The following is a 23,108-nucleotide window of genomic DNA, read 5'->3' as shown; positions in this document are numbered from 1 at the left end:
TTTTGCTAAATCCTTAAAATATGATCCCTACCTGAGAGAAGCAGTCCATGCTGAGGACTCTACTGAATTCCAACTGTAGACAATTCTGGGCCTGCATTAACAACAAATCGGTGTAAGCAATACTTCACTTGGTGATTCCATCCAAAAACATACCTGGGTGCTATTCTTTTCTAGGAAATTTAGCACTGCGGCTAGATTCACTAATTGTCCTGAGTCCCTTGGTGGCTCCGTTACCCCCGGTCCTTGCCCTTGGGAAATAGATGATATAGTGTGGGCAATCGATAGACTAAACCCATCTGGTGTGCCTGGACCAGACGGTCTCCCACCTTCATCCTGAAAAAGGATCCCTTTGTTTGGGCCTATTTTCTCAAGCCCCATTTGGACTCCATCTATGAAACACCCACTGTTCCCTCTTCCTGGTCGCAGTCTATTATTCCCGTCTACAACAAGGGTGATCCGGCTGAAAACTTAGCTCACTGCAAAACTTTGATCAGTGCGTCTAGCAAGGCAATCGGCTTGATCGACGCAATGAGTAAAGTTTTTGCTATCCTGCTGTTAAGAGACCCAAATAGTTTCCCAAGTCAGTCCGACACCTTATCTCGCTTACAGGTGGGTTTTTCGAAGAAAACATGGGCACGTCTCTGAACGCTACTGCAATGAAACATCTAATGCTTAATGTAAAAGCCAAACAGGGCAGTAACATATATATGGTCTTGCTGGACTTGTCTTCGGAGTCTGATTGTGCTGCGCGTGAGTGACTATGGGATAATCTCCTTGCGCTTAACTTTCAGTTGAAGCTGGTCCAGCTAATCATCCTCCTGCACCACAACTCCACTCTGACAATCCACTAAATAAGAAAGGAGCCGGCTCTGGGCCAGTTTTGGTTTATCTCGATCTTAAGACAGGGTTGCATCATGGCGTCCACTCGTTTCAACAAGTACCCAAGTAACAGAATATATATGGCGTACCCTGGACTTAATACCTGTAAAGCTGGGCAACCTAAAGATTCATTGGGTGGCCTTTGCATACAACCTACTTTTTGCCAGAACCCTGTGTGGACTCCAACAAAAATTAAACATCTTTTAATCCTTTGCATTAAGGAATAACCTGGTGGCCAACGGAGCTAAATGTAAGGTGGTTGTTTTTTTCAAATCAAAAGAAACCCAAAACTATGTGGTGGTCTATGCACTCTGAAAGGGTCCAACTGGTGGCAGCTCTATGCTACTTAGGATATAACCCAATGAACATCACATGAAAGACAAGCTCTCTCCTCTGTAAGCACACATGAAGCAGATTTTTGGGCAACTCTGTAGATTTTCTATACTTCCTATTATGAAATATTATTTGGGAAAGACCGAGCCAGTCTTATTATACGGGCTGGACTTGGCTAATGTTAATTTGGGCCAATATCTCGACTCCCCACCTGGACGTATTTGGAAGGTCTTGCAGCTTTCTATCTAAATCCCAAACGCGATCATATGCCACAAACTGAATTTAATATCTCTACAGGTGTGGTACTATTGGCTGCAGTTATCGATCTATTCCAGGCTTTTGTCTCCTCTGCCCAATTCCCTATCCGCATACTTACATCAGATCCTGGTAGACTGTTCTGTAACCTCAGTCACTAATTTCAGAAAACTTATGCAAAATTTGTTGGAGCAAATTGGTACTCCAGAGTAGGAGCTTATGTCCAAACCCGCTGCGATTTAATCCAAACACTTTAGAGAGGATTGGCAGCTGACCGTTGAAGCCCTGTCCGCTTATCATTCATATTGGGAGTATGCTAGGTTTCCCCCGTAGGTATGGTCTTCTACCAGTCTACCCAAGATGCTTTCCCTGCTACAAGAATCGTAATACATACTTCTGCTTCAAATTGAATCAGTTGTATAACAAAGATAGGATCCATCATTTTTCTAGGGGCCCACTTGTTGATTCATCTTCTGACACCTATGCTGTTTTGACGATTTTGTAACTCGAAGTCAACTTCCTGTTGTGCCTCGGGGGCAACTCAAACCATCTGCTTTTCGAGGTAATTGGACACCTCCGTTAGCGACTATTCAAAGTAACTACTATGGTCTAGACTTATGTGGGGCACCAACATATCCTTAATAATCGCACTTGTTTGTTTGCTGCATGAAAATGAATCAATGTCTGCTGTATGAATTTGGTTTCTGTTTTTGTATATTTATATGTAAGATAACTTCACATTTCTGTGTATTGATGCTTTTCTTTTTTTTTACTAATTTGTGTAAGGTTTCTTGTAAACCAATTCACAGATAAAAAATGTTTTTTAAAAAAAAAAAGCCTATTTAAACTAGGTCAAGACGGCTAAGCAAGACCGCTCTCACATAGTTACACAGTTTAAAAATAAAATCTGTGTCTCACCAATTCATAATAAAATGCAAAGGCCTCACAATTCTGAATGTTATTTTTGATTTAAAAAAGGCCTCAAAAGATCCTTCCGCAGGTCCAAATACCACTTACAAAACAACAAAAAGTGGCACAAGTCCTCAGGTGCAGCCAGACCACAAAGACACCATTTCAACAAGTCTCCCCTTTCCCGGTTAGAACGGGCCTTCAGGGGGAGGACATTTAGACAAATAATCAAAATAAGTTTGACAGTCAGGTGATGAGATTTTACTCACGCCTCCCCCAACTTCTGTGCTACCTCTCAACGAGGCGAACACACTCAATGAACCCAGCGAGCAAACTGCTCTCCAGTCTTCCTCCTGGCCTGGACAGAGTGCTGTCCTCATGAACACAGAGTTTAAAGCTAGCAAGCTTGACTGATTCAGTGCACCCTCAACCTCAACTCCACATTTCCAGACTAGTTCTTCTAGAATATATTGCATTTTTGTTTTTTTTGGGTTCTTTTTTTTTGGGTTCCGTCTTAACATTCAGAAAAAAGGAACCAAACCTAATCTTTGCCTGTGTCGCAAATTTAGGCACCCCCAACTCCAAAGAGAGCACTGTTCAGCGTGTCCAGTGGGAGACCAGTTAACTTCTTTAGGATCCCATTCTGAATGACCTCCAACTTATAACACTTCAGGTACCCCCAAAGTTCACTACTATACAATAAAGTACACCCTACATTTGCTTTTGTACACCTCTAAGCACGTATTCAACATATGACCACCAAACCTATGACAAAACATTAGCAAACCGCTCCCAACAAAATCCTGACTTTCTCCCTGACCATATCCATATGTTTCATCCATTTCCAACTTCTTTCAAAAGACTACACCCTAATAGCAACACAAAAAAAAAAGTCCACTACCTCAATTTTCTTCCCGTTTCAAAACCAGGAATAATTTATTTTATTTTTACCTTTACCAAAATCCAACAATTTTTGTTTTGTTCATATTCAGGTTTATACTAAGAATGGCTCCCTTCCACTAGTTCACAACCAGCTTTTCTTGGCTTGCACACTGTCTCTCAACTTGTTCCTATCGGGATAAAGGAGAGACTCCCTGAGCTCTCCTTGACTTTTCAAAGCTTTATCACTTCTTAAATCTGCCCCTACCAGGACGAGGAAGAGGCTCTCCGATTCCTCAACACTTCCAATACCGCAGTCTTATTGAACTGATCAGGGAGTTGCCTCACAAAACGATCTACTTCTCTCTTGTCTTCTGATTTTGTGTTCTCAGGTTTTCCCAGCACCCTCCCAGACTTACTACCATTCCAGTTACCTTCTCTCGGGGAATTCTTCACCGGTTTCGCCAGGGGTCGCAGGTTCATGTTCTCTCTTTCTTCTTCTGCTCGCTTCACTTCATGGTCCATTACTGCTGGCTGTCTGGGCACATGTTTCGACGAAACGGTCGACCCATTACTGGTCGGGCAACCACCAGAAGCCAGGACACATGCAGACTCGAAATCCGCTGCTGCAAAAAGGAAAGGACCATAAAACAAGCCTTCTCTGCCTACGCATCAAGACCATGGAACCCCCAAACCCCCCGTCAGCATCATACTCGTCCCCAAGCCCCTACCATTCAGAAAAGAGACACCTCTTCAAGGAATCTCTCTGCCTAAACACCTAGGCCCATCACATCACCCCTTGCGCCACCGACTCGCTAGACATCGGTCGCCTCTCTTCTTCTCGCCACCCGGTACAGCTGTACCCCCTACTACGTGCCCCTCCGTATCCCACCCCTGCTGTATATTTGTTCCGTTATAAAAAGCACTCCAATATGCATCTGTACTGTTGTATACCCATGTAGAGTGCTCCGTTATGGATCTGTATTGTTGTATACCTCTGTAAAGTGCTCTGTTGCTTCTCAAAGCTAGGTCAGCGCTCGATAAATACAATAATAATAATAACAATAAAAACCACCAGTTCCTCATACTTCCGATGCAATCGCATACGCGGTTTCGCAGTGGGCTAGTGTTGGCGGTCTTGGCATAGTTCTTGGACCGCACATTCCACCCCCACCACACCGATTCTCAACTTCACGGTTGCCGCCTCCCAGCCGACGAACGAGGCGCTTTCCTGGTGTCACTCGGTTCGGTCTCGTCACTCCACACTGTTGCTTCTATACAGCCTTGGAATGCCCGTTCAGTAACTCCTAGGCTTTTTGGCAGCCTGCTAGTACACCGACTTCTCCTTCTGCATGTTGCTCTCTTTGTCCTTCTTTACTATTTTACTAAGTAGCTGGGACTGACCCAGCGCAATGTCAGTTTGATTAACAATAGCTGGTTGAACAACAGCTGGTCGAACCCTCTTCATACTTGACAGTAGTGTTCCTGGTTTCTTCTTCCTCCCAGTACCTATTATAGTGAGACTGTCTGACACATTAACCTCTCAAGTGCCAAGGACGAGGTATCCTGTCCTTAGAATTCCCTCCTGGGTGCCAAGGACGAGCTAGCTCATCCTTTTTGGCACTTTGTTTTGAGCGATCCTGCAGCGATCCCTGCAGGGATCGCTCAAAACAGTAATCCAACCTCCGGGCTATGTGAGGGGTAGGTCCGTCCTCACTGCCCGGGGTTGGATTACCTTCAGTTTCAAGTCAGCGTGCGTATTGCACGCAGACATGAAACTGAAAGTAAATTCACTGCGGCAGCCATTTTCGGCGGCTGCGTTGGAGAGAAGGCGAGTGCCCTTCTCCCTCGATCTCCGGCTGTATTTCAAGGCGGAGATCGAGGGAGGCGTCATTGGAAAGGGGAGAGTGATGGGTGATCATCTGCCCCCAGGGGAGGGCATACAATAACATAAAAAAAATTAAAACTCACAGAAAATGAAAATGGGGGCCACTAGCCACCAGGTATTTTTTTTGTACATGAAAGGGGGGTGGCCTTCTCCCTCCCACCCCAAGTGGAAAGGGGGGACCCCCCTTGTAGCCCTCCCTGGGTCAGATTTCTGCCCCCCAGGGAGGAGTACATGTGGTGCTCCCCCAGCCGTTTGGGGGGGGGGGGCACCAGGAAAGTGTGGGCAGGCCCACCAAAGGATGGGGCCTGCATGTTAGGGCCCACCTGCCCCTAGGGATGGGATAAAAAAAATGAAAACATGGTATGTTTTTGCAGAGCGACCACCAAACCCTGCCCCCCCACACTAAACAACCAGGGAATATTTTTTATGGAAAGGGGGTGCCCCTCAGGGGGTGCCCCTCAGCCCCCCCCCTAAAGTGCAGCCTACCATTTTAATTTTTTTTCTTTGTTTACCCAACTTCCCTTGGCGCAGATGGGCACATTAGTGTGCCAATCTGCCCCCAGGGTGCCCAAACCCTATTGCCCCGCCCAATGGGGGGCATGTCCCACATTGGGTGGGGCACCTCATGCATCTCCAACCATCCTGGAGTTGTGGCTGGGCTGTTACAGCTTTTCCCTTCAGGGAGGTATTGGCACACTGCCGGGACTCTTTGGTGGGAAAAGCTGTAACACAGGCCATGAAGAACTCCAGGACGGTTGGAGGTGATGTTCCTGGCCTTGGACATCCATTTACCACGTGGGTGTACTGTCTCCAAGCACAGCATCAGCTCCAGGGAGCCCCGGCAGGGGCCACTTCCCTCCCCCCAAGGGAAATTCTGTATTGCAGCCCAGTCCGCGCTCCACGATGGCCGGGGCGGATGTCGCTGGCCTTGGGCGGCTGTCTCACATGTGGTTTCACCGGGCCGAAGGTCAGCAACGGTTTCAGGGAGCTCCGGCAGGGTCCCCAACCTTTCCCAGAGGGAGAAGCTGTAACGCAGGCCAGCCAGAGCTCCAATGTGCTAGGGGGTGATATTCCTGGCCTTGGGCAGGTGACTACCATTTGTGTTGAAAGTTTCCATGCCCAGCGTTGGTTCCAGGGAGGGACGGGACATTCCCCGTCCTTTCCCGGAGGAAGAAGCTGTAATGCAGGCCAGCCATAGCTCCAGCAAAGTCGGCGGTAATGTCCTTGGCCTTCTCCCATGTGGGCCTTTGGCGGGGCTTGTAGGTAATACATTCTGGGGAGATTTGTGCAAGTCAGACATCTTTGGATTCCCACGGGTGTCTTCTTTTCAGAAATGCTTAAGGTTCCCCGTTTTCCTTGGTGGCTTCGACACCCTAGGTCCAATTCTGTAGGTTGTCTCCCCACACCCATTGGGTGTAACCAAACCACTGGAAAGAGGACACCCGTGGGAATATCCCATTTTGTCGGGGATTGTGGGTAATACATTTTGGGCCAATTTGCGCAAGTCAGACCTCTGCGGATTCCCACAGGTGTCCTCTTTCCGGAAATGCATGAAATTCCCAGTTTTCCTTGGTGGCTTGGACACCGTAGGCCCAAATCTGTAGGGTGTGTGCATGAGCAGAATTCCTGAAATTATGCTGAGCCAAAAGACTTGGGGTTACCCGTGTTTTTGGCTTTCCCCTTTGCACCCAGGTAGGTGCACCCACACATTTGAGGTACAGTTTTCGTCAGGACACCTGTGGGAACGCAGGAAGGTACAACATTTGTTGTGTTTGCATGGTTTTCATAACGTTTGAACCCATTTGCTGCTGCCCTTTGTCACACAACCCTTTCATTTCCCAAATGTGACCTACATTTAGTCGCTACTTTGGCCACTATACACTTTTGTAACCTGCACAAGTCACCTACCCTTGAAAAGGTCTGCCTGTGCTCTTTCAAAAAATGTATGCTTGCCCTTCTTCACCACATTTGTTTTCGCGATTTTCAAATGCTAAGTACGTCTGTTCAGGCCATAAGTATAAAACTCCTGTGTACCATGGCTCAGTTTTTGGCTCCAGGTATTGTTTTGTGAAACATTACAAAAAATGTGTGATTTCCTTACTGCAAGTGTCGGGGGGAATGTAGCGGATCATTGTTTTTCTCAAAATTCATAGAAGCCAATGCCGTACCAGGCCAACCATGTCCACCACATATCTTTTTTTCGGTCATTTTCTCGCTTTTCCCCCCCAAACTACGGCGTTTTTCGCTATATAGTTGTTGCCTGACCTGCGCAAACCACCCCTTCCTAAACTTGGAATTGTGTCTACTTTTCAGAAATGTATGCCTTTCTGTCCTCCCATTCAGCTTTCCTACCCTTTTCTTCCATTCTGTCCATGCAGGTCCTATAGGAAAAAAAGGCCAAAATTGCATACCTCTCACAAAACAGTTGATAACCATATCAAAAAGAAGTTTGTTTCTACTCAACCCTTTCTTGAAAGCCAGGAAAATGGGGAATTCAGCAGAGCAAACCATTTGTTCCTAGCTCCAGTCTTTGTACTTCATGTTATTGGCATGTTTTGAAAAAAAAAACATCGTCTCCCATTTTGGGAATTTTCTCTCACCCCCTACAGCAAACTAGGATTCCTGGGTGGCGTTACAACCGCTTCCATGTGGGGAAAAAAGGGGCCAAATGTGTCCAAGATATCTCATGTAACAGAAAAGTTACAAGCCATTGAATGGCAACATGCAGAAATCACTGAAAAAGGCCATGGCACTGGGGAGGAAACGCATGGCAGTTAAAGGAATGGTTCACCCAAAATTTTTAATTTAAAAAATAGATAGGCAATATAAAAAAAAAACGATTGGCATTTTTTTTTTCGAAGTCCCTATGTAAGATTTTGAGCAATTCAAGCTCAAAAATGTGCAAAAGCAAGCACATGGGCGCATCCATTTTGTGAAATGGATGCCCGCCTGTGCTGGCTTTTGCGGCACTAATGAAGGAAAAGCCAGCCAGCTGAAGTAAACAAAAGCTACCACTGGGTGGCTTTTCCTTCATTGGTGCCGGGACTCTGAGGACGCGGAACTGAGACTACAGGCAGAAAAGCTGCAGCTGCATCTCGGTAAGTGCTACTTATTTTTTATTTTTAAATAAGCACTAGCTGCGTTTTTTTCCTAAGTTTTCCGGGCTGGAGGAGCCCGGAAAACTTAGAAATAGAACCGCAGCTTTAAAAACGTTGTATTTATGTTTGAGGTAGCTTTTGAAGTGACCGCAAACATAAATACAACGTTATTGTGTTTGAAAACGCTACAGTTTTTCTTTCCAAGTTTCTCAGGCTCCTCCGAGCCTGAGAAACTTGGAAAGAAAAACCGCATCATTTTCAAACACAACCGCGTTGTGTTTCTGCCTAAATCTGCTTTCCCATTTGGGGTTTTACGGCTCCCCACGGGGAGCCCTAGAGCCCCAAATGGTAAAGAAGATTTAGGCAGAAACACTGCAGCATTTAGCATTTCCCATTTGGGGCTCTCGGGCCCCCCGTGGGGAGCCCGAGAGCCCCAAATGGGAAATCAGCTGTAGGCAGAAACACTGCGGCATGTAAACACAACCGTGTTGTGTTTCTGCCTGCCTTGGCTTTCACTTTGGGTCTCCGGTGCTCCCCTGGAGGAGCACCGGAGACCCAAAGTGACAGCCACGGCAGGCAGAAACACAACACGGTTGTGTTTGAAAACACTGCGGTTTTTCTTTCCGAGTTTCTCAGGCTCCTCCGGGCCAGAGGAGGCTGAGAAACTTAGAAAGAAAAACCGCAGCGTTTTCAAACACAATAACGTTGTATTTATGTTTGCGGTCGCTTCAAAAGCTACCTCAAACAAACAAGCTGCGGTTTTAGACAAAAAACCACAGCTAGTGTTTATTTTTATTTAAAAAATAGCACTTACCGAGATGCAGCTGCAGCTTTTCTGCCTGTAGTCTCCGGTCCCCGTCCTCCGCGTACAGCACCAATGAAGGAAAAGCCACCCAGTGGTAGCTTTTGTTTACTACAGCTGGCTGGCTTTTCCTTCATTAGTGCCGCAAAAGCCAAAGCGAGCACAGCGGAGGGCATCCACTTCACAGAATGGATGCCCCCATGTGCTATCTTTGAGCTTGAATTGCTCAAAATTTTACATAGGGACTTAAAAAAGAAAATGCCAATCGCTTTTTTTTATATTGCCTATCTATTTTTGAAATAAAAAATTTTGAGCGAACCATTCCTTTAAGAAGTTAATTTAAAACATTATCTCAAACTTCACCTTAAGGATGGAAGGGTTGAATGTTTTTGCACTGCGGGGTTGGGAGACAAAGGGGCTGTGTCCCAGATGCACGTCCTTGTAGCCAAGAGGGAAGTCCATCCCCATGAGATCCTCCTGCATGTTAGCAACCTATCAGTTAGCAGGCTCACCTCCCTAGCCTCATGGAAAAAGGGGAAAAGCGACAAACTGGAGGATCGTCACATTATATAGTGGTTTCAAAAAGGGATCCAGCAGCATCAAAACTCTGCCATGAGAGCTGGGTATTAATTCTGCAGATCTGTAACGCAGGTATGGTATAAAGAATTTATCACACAGCAACCACCCAAAAAATAACTAAATAAAAAGGGCATCTAGGTGCAGACGTAATCAGTGTAGTACCTTCTATTTGTGGTAGAATAAGAGAACAGAAGGTCTTCATATAGTGTCTAAACTCCAGATGTTCCTCCAAGGAATGGATGTGGAGCAGCAGACCGAGAAAGATTGTCCGCCCAAATTCTGATACCTAAACTGGGGGATGGCAAGCAAGTGCTAGCGAGTTTGCAGGGGACAAAACTGTTCCAGAGAAACCCATTTCCAGAATTATCAAAGGCTCTATGATCCAAGAGTGGTTTCATCACTTCTGCTTTAAGCAACTCTGGAACTAGGCCAGAATGAAAAGAGCAGTATAAGATTGTAAAATAGTGACTTTTTCGACAGTCACTATTTCGAAATACAAATATGTTGAATCAAAATTGCCGTAAAAATTATTTTCGAATGTCTTTTTTTCTCTTATTTTTTGCGGGGGGCCGATATAATGACGGATACCTGTAAAATGATCTGAGACCTCTACCGATCCATCATCCTTAAGAATTCTAGTAGGCACAATTCATGAGGTGATCCATTTGCAGGCCGAGCTGGAGTGATCTTTACCAGTGAGGTGCGAGTTATCAGCTAAAAAGAATTCTATTATACAACAACCTGATCATGCATGTAGATCTCCTAGAGGTTTAAGTATTAATTATCCGGGTAATTGAGAGAGGAAAAAAAATAAATAAAACATACTATAGAATCTCTCATACTTCAACAAAAAAATTAAAAAAAAGAAATCCGATGTGTATTTGGTCTCTCAAAGATGCAGCATGAATTGTGTTTCGGTTTGGGGCGCCTGATTTTTTGCAATTACAGAGTTTCCTAAAAAAATCCCATCTTTGCATTATGCTTGAAATTTTTTCTCCAAGCTCGCTCATGTTGCCTAATATTTTGTTTCTCTGGTCTTAATTCTGGAGGAAACCACAGCTTATTTCTAGAGCAAGCCGACTTGGATGGCCTAATTAAGGTTGGGACTAACTGATTAACTACCTTTGACAGAGCCTTATAAGTTTCAAGAATAAATTAATGAACAATCAGATTCCTGTTTCTAGCGCCTCTAGAATGGGCTAATGAGACAAAGAGTGCAGATATTTTCAGCATTGATGTTATCCCACTTGTGTACTCTCTCAACCAAGGTTGGTTTTTACAAGTGATGGTCAACTTAATTAAAACATGAATGCCTGCATGATCCATCCATGGGAGAGAAAAAAGGGTCACCCACTTTAATTGCGACAGATATTATCATATGCATACAGTGGAACCCTAGAAAACTAGATAAGGCACAGAGGGTGGTCGAAACAGAACTCTCGGTATATATTAAATGGCTGGCCAGTATGGTGGGGAGTGGGGGGGGAGGGGTGAAGCTACCCTTATCCACGATTTCACAACTATGGCTAATCACATTAAAGAAGAAATGTGAAAAAGAACTCGTAAGAGTGCTAGTGAAAAGATGAAATTGGGATGCCATAAAAGTAGACACTCTGACAGCTCAATACAAGCTGCTAAAAGGAAACTGCGTCATGACATAGCATGTACACTCAACCATACACAATCGTGTTGGTCACTCGATGGAGTGACAGAGGAAACTAAAAGACTAAAAGTAAGCCATCTTAGATGGCTACAGGGGCACCGCAAACTCTGCGCTACGGGAATCTGGATGCAGTTGGCTCAGTATGCAAGGTTAATTAATAACACTGGTATATGGCGGGTTATTAAGGCAGAGGAGTAGAAGACCTTACCAGTCAATAGTATTTGCGATGAGGACTGGTGCACTTACACAGGGAACACTCTAGGGGCTGAGCTACCAGCAGATGTAGAAATGCTGAATATTGTAGCGACCTGGACTTGCAAAAAATCTGTAGCAAACATTGTCATACTAATTGGAAAATTAAAATCACGCGCTGCTGGCCCAGATGGGACGTGCAACGGCTTGGTTAAACAGTACCATGGCCTTGGGCCCTTGCGCTATACACAGGTTGTGTGGGTATTGGCAAGCAGGGGAGAGTTCCCCCATCATGGAAGGAAAGTAATATCCTGCCGAAATATATAAAAAAAAAGATGAAGGAAGATCCCTGTAAATTATCGTTTATTGGCAACAAAACTATTTGCAACAGTACTGTTTAACAAGTTGAACCAATGGATTGGATCAGAGGAAACTCCTGCCAAATCAGACGGGGTTTAGAGGCCAAGCTAGTACCATACACAATTTACTTAACTTGGTGCCGGTAGTAGAATATGGCTGCCATAGATGGAACAAGTTACTTACCTGTAATTATTATTCTCCAGCATGGGTCTGGCATGGATTCACATGCTCATGAATATCCCCCGTCGTCAGGCTGGGAATCCTCGGTAAAAGAAAAACCAGTTTCACTTACAAACTGTATTTCTCCCATAAACCAATCACTGTCCTCTGGGTCATACTGCCCCCATCCAATGACAGCCCTCTACCCAAGCCCCTGTTCTGGCAGCCATCTTCAGATTTGGTAAGCAAGTAAAGTGGCAGTATGACCAAGAAGAGCCACAGAGGGGACGCAGGGAGGGATCGCATGTGAATCTATGCCAGACATATGCAGGAGAACAGTAGTTCCAGGTAGCTAACTTGTTCCTCCCCAGCATGGGGCCTGGCATGGATTCACATGCTCATGAATAACGAATACACAGCAGTACAACATTAAACAACCATGGGAGGTGGCAAGGCTCAACAGAAGCAATTCACCCTTACCTCTGGAAGAGACTCACCCCAAGAGAACAGGTTGCGTAGCACTGCTTGGCCGACTGGACTCCTCCCTAGAATCCATGTCGACACAGAAGAACTTTGTGAAGGTGTGCGTGTACCTCCATGTAGCAGCCCCGTAGATGTCCAGTAGGGGCACACTAGCCAGGAACGCTGTCATGGCAGCAATTGCTCTGGTGGAGTGGGCTCCCATACGGCCAGGCAGCGGTCTGTTTGCCAACCTATGGCAGTGCATGATGCAGCTGGAGAGGCACCTTGACATGGAAGCGTTGGACAAACTTTCGAAACCCTTTGTGCGTGCCACGTAAAACTGCAAGGCCCTCTCAGCCGGAGACAAAGGTTTTGGGAAAAAAAAGAGGTAATATCAAAAGGTTTGTTGAGGTGGTATTCCAACTGAACCTTTGCCAAGAAAGAGGGGTGTGTCAGCAGCACCATCCTCGATTTGTGGAACATCAGGTATGGCTGTTTGCAAGATAGGGCCTGTACCTCACCCACCCTGGGCGGAGGTGATGGCCACAAGGAAAGCAGTTTTCCATGAGAGGAACATGGGAGGGGCCTGATGCATAGGCTCCAAGGCCCCCCCGCCCACCCCCACAAGCATCGTCAGAACCATATTGAGTTCCCAAGCAGGAGCCTTCACCGGCGTAAAGATCGAAAAAGCCCTTTGAGGAACTCCTTGACGAGTCGATGAGACCAAAGTGAAGACCTTCATAGAGAGCTAGTGTAGCGGGAGATAGCCGCCAGATGTACCTTGATCGAGGCGAGTGCCAGTCCAGCCTTGGCCAAGGATAGCAAGTAAAGAAGAACCTGCAGGGCTGTGACCCTCAGAGGGGTAATCCTCTGCAACCGGCACCACATAGCAAAACTCTTCCACTTGTGACCGTAGCACTTCAAAGCCGATGATGCCCTGGCCTTGGCAAGGACATCCTTGCAGTTTGCCGGAAACTCAAATCCTCCACACTCTAAGGCTGCAGGAGCCAAGTGTCTGGTTAAGCAATCCTAGGTTGTGATGCAGGATTGTGCCTCCTTCTATGGTGAGAAGATCCAGAACCACTAGTGGCTTGACCAGAGGCGACGTGGACAGGCTGAGAAGGCCCGGGTACAAAATCTGCTTCGTCCACGGCGGGCAGATAAGTATCATCCTGTACTGACACTGTCTGAGTGTGTAGATGACACGTAGCAGGAGAGGCAACGGAGGAAACGCGTGCAGAAACATCCCTTCCCACACGAAGGAGAAGGCATCCCCCAGGCTCCTCAGTTGGTACAATCTGCTGGCAAATCTCCAGCATTTGGAGCTTGTCGCAGTTGCAAACAGATCGATCTGGGGCCTACCCCCACTTGGCGTACCTGGTCCACAAGGTTCTGCCGCAATGATGTTCTTGACTCTAGCTAGGTGAAGGGGGACGAGGAGCATGTCTTGTCCGACGGCCCAGCACCACAGGTCCTGTGCTTCCCTGGAGAGCGCCGGGGATAGAGTGCCCCCCTGTTTCCTGATGTAGAACATCATGGTGGTGTTGCCCTTGAAGACCCTCACCACCTTGTCCTTCAGGGATGGAAAGAATGACTTGAGGGCCCAGAACACTGCCCGTAGCTCCAGGATATTGATATGGAGATACTTTTCCTCCGGCAGCCCCAGACTTCTGGCGTGCAGATGCCTGGTGTTGGCTCCCTAGCCTTCCAGGGAAGCGTCTGTGGTGACCATTTCCTGGAATGGAGGGTTCTAAAACCCTGTGCCCCGGGCGATATTTGAGCCGACACCCCAGCACTATCGCCCGACGGAACTCATCCAGAGTCCTCTTGTCCGCAAGGGGTCCCGGAGACTTGTACCCAGCAAGCATCCAGGAACTCCTGAAGAGGCAACCTGCAGAGCCAGATTAGGTAGATGCAGGACGACATCATGCCGAGCAACGACTTGATGGTCCGTACCATGCCGTCTTTAATCAACAACAGCCGCTGCACCTTCCCCTGAAAGGCTGCTACCCTCTCCTCCGAGAGCGATGCCAGCCAGGACACTATATTGAGTCTGGGTCCCAGGAACACTGCTTTCTGCAATGGTGTCAAGAAGGACGTTGGATAATTGATGGAGAATCCTAGATCCGTCAGCAGCCTGACGGCCGCCTCCGTGTCCCCGAAGGTCAAATCTCGCGAGCGGGCCCGGATGAGCCAGGCATCTAGGTACGGGTATAGTTGTATCCCCGGGAGATGCAGATGGGCCGCCACCGGTGCCAGGCACTTTGTGAGAATTCTGTGGGCCGACTTCAAGCCGAAAGGTAGGGCCTTGAACTGGTAGTGCTGTCCCTGCACTATGAAGAGTAGAAACCTACAGCGTTTCCTGTGAATGGCGACGCAGAAGTAGCCGTCCTCCAGGTTCAGCAACGTCAAGAAGTCTTTTTCCAGCTGTCCGAGCATGTGTTGCAACATGACTATCCTGAACTTTTGGGACTTGATATATTTGTTCAGACGTCGCAGATCTAGGATGAGCCTCCAGATCCCAGTCTTCTTTTTGACCAGAAAGTAACTGGAATAGACTGCATAGCCCTGGAGTCGCTGGGGAACTAGCTCCATCGCCCCTTTTCACAGCATGGCCCATACCTCCAACAGGTGCTGAGGGATGTGCTGCTCCAGATGGGCCACGAGAGAGATCTGCGGACATCTGGGCTAAAATTCCAGGGTATGTCCTTGGGTGAGAGCATCCAGCACCCATCTGTCCGTGGTGATCTTTTCGCACTCGCAGACAAACCTCGTCAACCAGCCTCCCTCCTGGGTGCACGGGTGGGGGGCCCCCCTCCCCTCCACTCCCCCGACGTCCTGGCCAGTTCAGGCTTGCTTCGGCACCGGCGGTCTGCACTGCTGGCGACGGCAATGCTGTCCTCCACCATAGGCTTGGGAACAGCCTCTGTGGGCTTCCTGAGTTGCAGATCTGAAGGCTGATGGTATGAGGAGGGGCAACCTTTCGAAGACCTGCCCAACTTTCATCTGGAGGGTCGAAAGGAAGAGCGGTGCGGCTGGAGGGTTCCCAAGGAACGTGCCATCTCCATATCCGCCTCAATGGCCTGTATGGACTTCTCGACGACCTTCCCGAAAAGGTTATCTCTGTTGAAAGACATGTCCAGTACCTTCGTTTGGACCTCCTGGTGGAAATTTGTGACCTTCATCCAGCCTTGGCGACAAAGGCAGACACCGTTTCCCATCTGCCGGAAACCCTGTGTCGGCAACATCTAGAGACACCAAGATGACGTGATCCGACGCTACCTTTCCCTTCTGGAAGAGGGAGATCGCCTCCATCCTTTTGTCTTCCAGGAGGAACTCCACAATTGGGTCCAGATTGTACCACAGCTCTCTGTCGTACCTGGCTAGGATCGCTAGTGCGTTGGCCCCCTTGATGGTGGACGCTGCAGTGTAGATTACTCTTCTCCCCATGTCGTCCATCTTCTTACCCTCGCTGTCTGGATGGATTGAAGACGAGGACGGGTTAGATGACTGTTTCCTTGGGGCTGCCAAAACCAATGAATCCGGCGATGGTTGCGACCCCAGGCACTTGGGTGCGGATTCCGGTAACCATTACTTCCTGTCCGGCCTATCCTGCTTGGCTGGAGCCATGCAAGGGTTCTTCAAGAGAGCCAGGCCCTCCTCCCACATGTTGTCCAAGAGTGGCACCATCATGAATGTCTTTCTCTTGGCCTTGCGCCTCTGGTACAGGAAACCCTCTTTCCTGGTCTCTTCGGACACAAGCAGCTCAGAGGCTCTGCCGATCATGGAATGGAACAACCCCACCTCGTCGGGTGGGGACGCCCTAGGCTGCGAAAACCCGTTGCCCGATCAGACAATATCCTTGTCATCCGACCTCGTGGCCGTATCCATGTCTGGGTCTGCTGGGGATGAGGGGGCCGGAAGAAGCTGTGGAAGCTGAAATTGGGGCTTCGGCTGAGGGCATCAGATGGCGCTTCCTTTTCTTTGTCGGAGGTTGGTTGGGGGACCGTTGGAACAGGCCCTTCAGGCATCCTCTTCTGGATCTCGGACACCCAGGTGTGGAGGGTTGATAGGATCTCCAGAGACATCTCTCTCAGCGGAACTGGTGTGATCGGAACACTAGGCCCGCGCCTTTGTCACCCTCCACTTCCACATCCTTGTGGACCGAATGTAGGGACTCCAGGTCCTAGTGGTCCGTGGATAAAATTTCTATGACCTGGGACTAATATGTGGCCTCCTTGGCCCCTGCCCTTTTTTCAAACCGAGGGGCTGGATCCCTTCTCCAGCATGCCGGCAGACCTTGTCAAAGTCAGCACGGCGGCCTCGCGCCTCAGAGGGAGGGATGCCTTCAACACTGCGGGGGCTAGCTACCTTCTGAGGGTCAGCCTGTTTAGCTTTCGAAAGAGCAGCCTCCGCCAGCTCTGTCGTCGACAAAGACTTATCGTGTGCCGCCTGGGTCTCCTTGCGCAGCTTGGCCTTCTCCTCCATCTGCGGCTTCTCTGGGTTCTCCCGCAGTTTGGCTGGTTTGGACGACTTTCTCTTCGATGAGGAGCTCGACTGTGAGCTGGTAATGGAGGCAGAAGGTGATGTCAAAACTTCGGCGATCTTTGCCCTTGAGGGGACGCTGAACTTCACCGACAATGTGTCCTCACTGTCGGCAGATGGAGAGAAGAGCCCGCAGGCTCTTTTGGAACAAGCAATAGAACCTTTGTCCGTGAAAAAACACGAATGTAGCTCACAGAGCAAACCCGAGGACTCCCAACACTGAGGTGTGCGGCAAAAATCTGAAGATGATGTAGGAAGAGGTCTGTCATTGGATGGGGGCAGTACGATCCAGAGGACAGTGATTGGTTTATGGGAGAAATACAGTTTGTAAGTGAAAGTTTTTTCTTTTACTGAAGATTCCCAGCCCAACAACAGGAATCCATGCCACACCCGATGCTGGAGAAGCCATCTACCAGTGTATGCTGATTTTATCGATTTCAGTGCAGCATTTGACACCAATGAGAAATCGCCTCTGGCAGAAATTGGTGTCATGGAACATTCCCAGAGGGCTGTTGATTATGCAGATGCACTTACACCGGGGTGAGAGTCCCACTAGACGGGCAGAGTAGACTGTCGGAATGTATACCTACTAAGAGGGGGGTTAAGCAGGGCTGCATATTGGCCCCAACCCTCTTTGCCTTACGCCTTGCCATTCTGTTCAAGGTCTTAAACATACAGGAAACTTGTCCGGTTAAAGTTGAGGCTCTAAAAATGTGTTGGCTGGGATCCGCATATCAGCTGCTCCTGGACTACAACTGAGAGGGCTCCAAACTGTTGATAAATGCTCTGGGCAAATATGCTATAGCAAATGACCTACGTATTAACATTATGGCATTCAGATTGGCACAGAGCTCTGCTTTAACATAGTTTGGAGGCTTGATTCTAAACCAACTGAGCAAGTTGGTTGTTATAATTATTTGTGTGTCATATTGATGATACACTTAAATGGACCCTGCATTGGGAATACACATACGCTAACTAAACTGTATGAGAGACACCAGAGTGTTGAGTCAATTTATCACTAAACAGGGAGAATACTCTATAAATACAGTTTTGCTATTATGCAGAGCTAAAATTGTAATTTGCATGCTTTATGGTGAGTAAATGTGGTGGCACAATTACAAGAAGGAACTGGAAGAATTAAAGAGTAGATTCCAAAATGGCGGTCAGGAGGTGAGGACGTGCGAGATGAGAGCTCAGACCCCCCCTCCCCACCACAAGGTCTATAATATCAGGAAGGGCACTTTGCGCATAGTTATAAGCACTTGCAGTGCAAATTACCTGCTCAAAGAATCTCCATGGTGGGGTTGAAACCCAGGGGAATGCTGACCCCTGCAGGGGCGCAGCGAAATCAGGGACGAGCCTACTCTCAGAGATCTGCGGCGTCCTGCAAAAGCATGCAGCAGCAGCTCAGGTGGGCTTGGATAGAGTTGTATTGGAGCGGAGGGCTGGTGGAAAGTGGAGCATATCCCGACCCAACAAAACACCATAGAGAAACCCCCCTCAGAACGGCACAGGAGAAGTAACTAGCTGGGGGGACTGTGGCCCAGAATTTTAGTGGAGAGATGAGTGTGATGAAGCAGGATTGGCAGCAGAGACGCCGGCGTATTACCGCCCGTCAGCCTGGGGCCTGCAGTCTTGTGTCGGCACCTGGATACAGGGAAGAGAATGCGCCAACAGCACAGTGCCAGACCAGGGCAAGGCTATCCGTCTAGTCCCCCACCCCCTGACCCCTCTCTGCATGTCAACAATCTCGTGGACAAGAGAACAGATAGGGACACAGATTTGCTGTGGGGATCTGAGCTGAAAGAGACAGTGCTACATATATTTACAGACTTATTAGGTGACCATGGAGACAAGGATGTCCCGATTGACAGGGTACATAGAACGGGGCCTAGGAGGAGTGGAAATCAAACTATCAGGACCTGGCACAAGTCACCCTGCAGAAAAGAAGAGCGTTGAGAATCATGATGAAACACCTACAATCTAATAAGATCAGGTATACATGGACCTTCCCCTTTGGCCTTTTCTTTCAATGGAAGGCCAAAAACATAGAATTATGACAAGGGAAGAAGGGATGCAGCTGCTTCAAATTGATGAAGACGAAACCCGCCCGGGAAGCTCCGCAGAAGCCAGGCCACCAGAGGGGACTAAACTGTGGGAATAGTCCCAATCAAAGAAAAAGAAAAGGGGGGAAATCAACCTTGGGGCAGGACCCCTCACGAAAGTCATCCTAAGAATGCCGGGAACAATGGGTGCAGCTGACGGCGTAGGCTTCTGAGGCATGGGAGAACTATTTGAATAATGCAAGACAGTAGCAGAGACCCAGGTGAGAGGGGGGCTGGAACATACTCCTGGGGATACCAATTGGAACCACAAATGGGGCTTTAGGATGCCCACAAGTTGTCCTTGGCAGTTTTCAGCCAAGGACCAGGTAGTTTCTTTGGCTCGCAATATGGAGGGGTTGGGGGGTGTGAACCAAGGTGTTGGGGGGTGGTGGGGATGGGGACTTTTGCAGATATCGTGGGAGGTCGGAGTGAGAGGTGGGGGGTACAGAGGGGGATGGGATGGGGACATCAGGCTCACAGAGGACAAGAGCAAGCCAGAAGGTCAAAGACCAAATTAAGTTTAGTCATCCACCTTCACAGTACTTACACTTAATATACAGGGATTGAATACCCCGGATGAAAGAAATAAACTCAAGAGGATTTTGCCACACCATCAACCTGCCATGGTGGTATTACAGCAAATGCATATCAAACAAAGCGATAGAAATAAATGACGCTTAGACAATACGCGGTAGTGCTCAAAGCAAATGCCCAGGGTAAGGAGGCAGGGAACCGGATTGCCTTCAAGAAGGGCGTTGTGGTTCAGATCTTAAGCTCATGTAAAGATAAGGAGTGGAGGTAAACCGTTACCTCAAAATATGAATAGTAGATGTGACCTTAATGGTGGCTTCTCTGTATGCCCCAAATTCAGGACAGGATGGTTTCCTGCATACGGTTATATCAGAATTGTAGAGGTTTAGTGCAGGCCAGATCATAGTCCTAGAGGACTTCAATTTGGCATGGGATCCCCAGAGGGATAGAAGCAACAAGACAATATACAGGCAGCCAAGCCCGCCCCTCCCCCTTTCTCAAAATCTTAAACAGAAAATGGAACAGGTGGCCCTAAAAGACATCTGGACATCACTTCAGGGAACAGGAGCTATACTTCTTACTATACTTAAACGTGTATGCGGAGTGGCCTTGTGGGCGTCGTCTCTGCAAAATCCTGCCTGCTCTTTGGAGCGGGGTGCGGCCACAAGAAGAGGTGCAAGCCGGTTGTGGAACCCCATGAACTGAGGTCTTCGGAAGCACGCATGCACGCGAGTATAGCCTGCAAAGGATAGAGTAGGGTTGGGCGTATGGAGCAGTGTGAATATTGCAACAAGCAATTATTGAAATTGAGAATGGGGCAGGTTTATAGAGTGTTGATTTTTTGGCTTTTTTATTAACCTTTTAAAGGAGATTGAGGTAAAGGAAAATGGAAATAAGGGGAATCCCCCCACCCCCACCCAAATCAGTGGGATGGGGGTGGGTGGCGCCATATACACTGTTTCGATCAGTGTGGGAAAAATACAAGGATAAATATAGGAGCGCTGTATAATTAGTGAGCTCAGGAATAGTAGTGGTTGTTATTTTAGCTTGCTTTGTTAGTGTATTTTAAAAAAGTGTAAGTAGGAGGTCCAGGAGGGGCGTGTGTGGTGTGTGGGCGTATCAGGAGAGCGTGAGGTGCAGGTGTAAAAAGCTCTGGTGGGGGATACTGGGGTGGGGAAAGTGAATTGATGATTTTTCTGTGAATTATTGACGGTATTAAGAAGCATTAGAGACAGAATTGAACTGTATATCTGTTGACCATATTACTGTTTAACTGTGGAGCAGTAACATAGGCGTAGCTCCACTACAAGACACGATTATGGGGGTAGAAACACTACTAGACCACATACACAAGGCCCTAACTTTGTTTTGTGAAGATTAAGAAATATAACAATCAATGGGTGACGGAGACTAGGGCTTGGGCTTGGGAGTATTCCCCACTCTTCACCAGATCAGGGTTCCTTGACAGAAGGGTGTTGGAACATACGTCCACCTACCTGAGAGCAAAAAAGGGAAGACAGTTGCAAAATAGAAGGGAAGTATTGAACCTCTGTAAAATGTTTGAGGACGCAAAGGATCCGAAGGGGGAAGGGGTGACTCATGACTAACAAAGGGACAGACTCAGGAGAAAATGGGAAGAATATGGATACGAGGAAAGGGATATATCCGCCATCAACTCACCCAGCGGAAGGGTATACCAACCCAACGTATGTATAGGCAGGCACGAAGTTAGCAACACCAGTTACAGCTCCGCCATATGTCTCACCGCCAAACGTTACTGCCCATACTGGGGTGAGCGCAAGGGAACTGGAAGTAGCACTAGTATCCACATGAACAGAGCTATTTATTGAGGAGCTGTTGCAAGTTTAGAGTACTAGTCAGACTTATTGTCATAGAGGCATAGTTATACCAGCACATGGTGAAGACAGAGTATAACCTGGTAATAACCACGTGGCAGTTATAGAAAGCATTAAAAAAAATAATCATACATTACATAAGAGTAAAACCAGGTGGCAATTATCCTCAGAGCATGCAGTTGGTAGGTGGGACAAAGAAGTTCCTGGTGATGGGTGCGATGTGGGAATTCAGATTTAGGTGAATAGTTGAGTTTTTAGTGCTTTGCGGAAGATCTGGTAGAATTTCTCTGCCCTCAGGGAGGGTGGGAGATTGTTCCAGAGCTTGGCAGCAAGGTAAGGGAAGCTGGCACCTCCAGCTTTGTATCTTAATTTTGGGCACAATAAGTCTATCTGTGTAAGGGGTTCTAGTATTTCCGAGGAGTGTGCTTTGGCAATTCTTTTGGTGAGGTAAAGTGGTGCTGTGTTGGACAGGCATTTGTGGGTGATGGAGAGGGTTTTGAAAATGATCTGCTGCTGGATGGGGAGCCAGTGTGCATCTCTTTTGCCGCCTCTTGAGATGTGCTCTCTTTTAGGGATGATCAAGGCTCCTCTAAGGGCGCTGTTCTGGATTACTTGAAGTTTGAGTATGTTTCTGGAGGAGGTACCATTGAAAAGGACGTTACAATAATCAATCTTTGAGCCAATGATTGCATGGGCAATGGTTAGGGGAGGGGAGTAGTGAGCATGAGTGGTGAGGTGCTGGCAGAGGATCTGGTGGTTTACTGGGTAGAATGCTGCAAATGAGCAGTGCAGTCTTGCCTTCGTCCCTAATCTCATCTAATTGATTTTTTGATCGAGCAGTGCAGCTTCTGTGCCGCGACCGGAATCCGGATGGACGCCTTCCTAAGATGCAATTGTCCTCCAGGAACTGCTGAACTTGTAGGTAGGCAGCTCGGTCCAAGATTTGTGGGAGAAATGGGACAGGCGTGATTTGCTTGTAATTAGTGGGGATGGTTGGGTCTAGAGATTTGTTTTAGGAGAGGGAGTACAGAGGCTTCCTTGAGGCTGGCAGGAACAGTGCTTTCGGCGAAGGAAGCGTTTACCATAGCTGTGTTGATGGGGGTTACTATGTCGGCACAGTCTTTCACCAGGGGTCCAGGGCAGATGTCGTCTTTGCATTTCGATGGTTTTAGACCATTGATCAGATTGGTGACTTTGGTTTCGGAGAGGTCTCTGAAGAAGAACCGAGTGGTGAGGGAGGTAGGTTAGCGGGGTGAGCAATTGTTGTGGGAAGTCATGGGTGCTATATTGAATGTTGCTTGTTGAACTACATCTTCCTATTCAGAGTGTTAACTTTACCCAGGAGTGCCTCTTGGATGCTAGAGCACCAGGTCTCGCATTTAACGATGGTTGTGAGGAAAGGGAGGGGGTTTGGGGGAGTAGAAGGGTATTCAAATTCTCTGTAGATGGTGAAGCTCTCTTTTGCGTCCGATTTAGCATAGTTGATTCTGGTGTTGAGTCTGATGGACTTTGCTGTGATTATGGCTGACTTATATTGTTTGGAAGCTTTAGTGAAATCCTGTTTTGCAGCGGTGGTGGGTTCTTTTAGCCATGCTAACTGTGCATGTCAT

The 23,108-nt window shown here is 47.7% G+C and overlaps 1 protein-coding gene across 3 annotated transcripts in view; it reads right to left on the bottom strand.

Moving 5' to 3' along the window:
• The window catches only part of ZNF652 (zinc finger protein 652), a 497,165-nt gene that overhangs the window by 366,801 nt on the left and 107,256 nt on the right, over positions 1 to 23,108 (bottom strand). The window contains exon 3 of one of the 3 annotated variants that reach the window (XM_069634391.1): positions 3,690 to 3,881. The exons of the other annotated variants lie outside the window; for them this stretch is intronic. The gene's annotated coding sequence lies outside the window, so the exon portion shown is untranslated. The remainder of the gene's footprint in view (positions 1 to 3,689; positions 3,882 to 23,108) is intronic. 3 annotated transcript variants of the gene reach the window in all.

Source organism: Ambystoma mexicanum, chromosome 13 (genome assembly GCF_040938575.1).
Source record: "Ambystoma mexicanum isolate Mex_15411 chromosome 13, UKY_AmexF1_1, whole genome shotgun sequence".
Lineage (NCBI taxonomy): Eukaryota > Metazoa > Chordata > Amphibia > Caudata > Ambystomatidae > Ambystoma > Ambystoma mexicanum.
This window is presented reverse-complemented; position numbering and strand designations above follow the sequence as displayed.